A 2,272-nucleotide genomic window follows, 5' to 3' on the forward strand; every position below is an offset into this window, starting at 1 on the left:
TACCACACCGCTACCCCTCCAACGCCTCTACCACACCGCTACCCCTATAACGCTACTATACACACGCTTGTCCTACGCAGCCAGCCACTACATGACTCATCGCCCAGCAGTAATGTGAAGGATATCTATGATAATTATATACATCAGTAAGAAGTGACTCACGACGCATAGCTACGCTACCCTTGGACCAACCTCACCGTGACATCTGACCTTTCCAGGCAGATGTCGTCACGTGACAATTATGCCCAGACTAAACAGAAAAGAAATAAAAGACAAAAAATTCAATAAAGAGAGGATCTTTCATTAAAATTTTAGTCGTTTTATTTTCATCGTTTGTTCATTAGTATGAATCTTCTTTAATTGATTAGCGAGAGATCTTAACACGATAGAGTAAATAAATAGGTGTCAATTATTTATTTACTACCCTAACCCTAACATCAACATGGCGGCTATACGTGCGCACACGCAGCATCGCCTCACTTACTGAAGGATACCTATCCCTTAGCTTCCCTGTTCGTCCGCCATTTTATGTGGTACGACCAGGGGTTTATAATGACGAATGCCATTATAAATTTGTCATAATTTGTCATCGATTTGTCATTATTAATCCCTGGTACGATCTACCCATGCATTCATTGATATCCCATAATATTCTCCATATATTCCATGTTAAATATAATGTGGACACTCGCGCCTCTTCTTAGCGGCAAGTTTTTACTGGAATCTGTCTGACTAGCTGAGAGAATTATTATGCCAGAGTACTTTTAGCAGCTGTACGGATATTGTGTATTCTTGTCTTATTTTGACGTGCACGCCGCATGCGACAGATGCTTGACCTGTGCGTTTAGTATACTATTATGGTCAATGTATATACGGCGTGTACAGAAGCCACCGAGGTCGCCACGCACCCTGGTGGCAAGGCGAAGTACTAGCGCTCTACGTAAACTGAGTAGAAAACCCGAGTAATTGAAAGCTGATTGGCATGCACGCGCACAAACACCGACGCACGCACACACACCGACGCACACACACGCACACCAACGCACGCACACACACGACGCACACACACACACACACCGACGCACGCACAGCACACACACGCACACCACACACAGCAAACACACAGACATCACACACACACAACAACACACACACAGCAACACACACACACACACACACACACACACACCACACACACATATCTCTCTCGCCCACACACACACAGCACACACACACAACACACACACACACACCACACAACACACACACACACACACACACACACACACTCACACTGCACACTCGACACTCACACAGCGCACACGGCACGCACGCAGCGCGCACAACACACACGCGCAGGCACGACACCAGCACACACGCGCCATACACACACACACACACACCACACACACACACCACACACACACACACCAGCACACCACCACACACACCACACGCACAGCGCAGGCACGCACACACGCGCACACACACACACACACACACACACACCACGCACGCACACGCACACACACACACAACACACACCACAACGCGCACGAACAACGCACACCGCACACGCCACACGCGCAGCGCGCGACGCGCACACACACGCACACCGCACGACGCAACACAGTAGTACACACACACACCACACGGCGCGCGCCAGACGCACGCACGCACGCACGCACCACACACACACAACGACACACAGCACACACCACACCAGCACACATACCATACGTAGATCGGAGAGCTGTCACGAAATATTATGCGTAGCGTCATATTATGATGGCGTACCAATATAATTGTTATATATATATATATATGCTTTCCGATTTTTGCCGAACATTCACGATTCACGCCGAGTCGTACGCACGTGATCGTGCCTTCAAAAATCTCATTGGTTGTCGAGTTCCCGAGCCGAAGTTCTTCCTAGTTAATGGATATCCGGTCTTCCGAGTTCCCGAGAAAAGTGTTTTATTTATAACTGAGACGTTCCTTCACTTTGAAGATTTTCTCTCTCCAACGTCGTCACCGACTACAACGTCAAATATTCTCGAATTCGTCTCGCGAGAAAACGCAAGAATCTCGCGGCAGCTCGCGGCTAGTGGAGTAGCATTACGCTGTTCGTCAGCGCCGTCGGCGTACACGCGCACAGTAGCCGCGATGCGCTCGTATCCAGGGTAGACGTCGACGTCCTCGAAGAGAATCTACACGCGAGGACAGGCTAGGTCAGGCGAGGTCACACGAGGTCACACGAGGTCACACGAGG

Source organism: Priapulus caudatus, unplaced genomic scaffold (assembly GCF_000485595.1).
Source record: "Priapulus caudatus unplaced genomic scaffold, Priapulus_caudatus-5.0.1 Scaffold3396, whole genome shotgun sequence".
Lineage (NCBI taxonomy): Eukaryota > Metazoa > Priapulida > Priapulimorpha > Priapulimorphida > Priapulidae > Priapulus > Priapulus caudatus.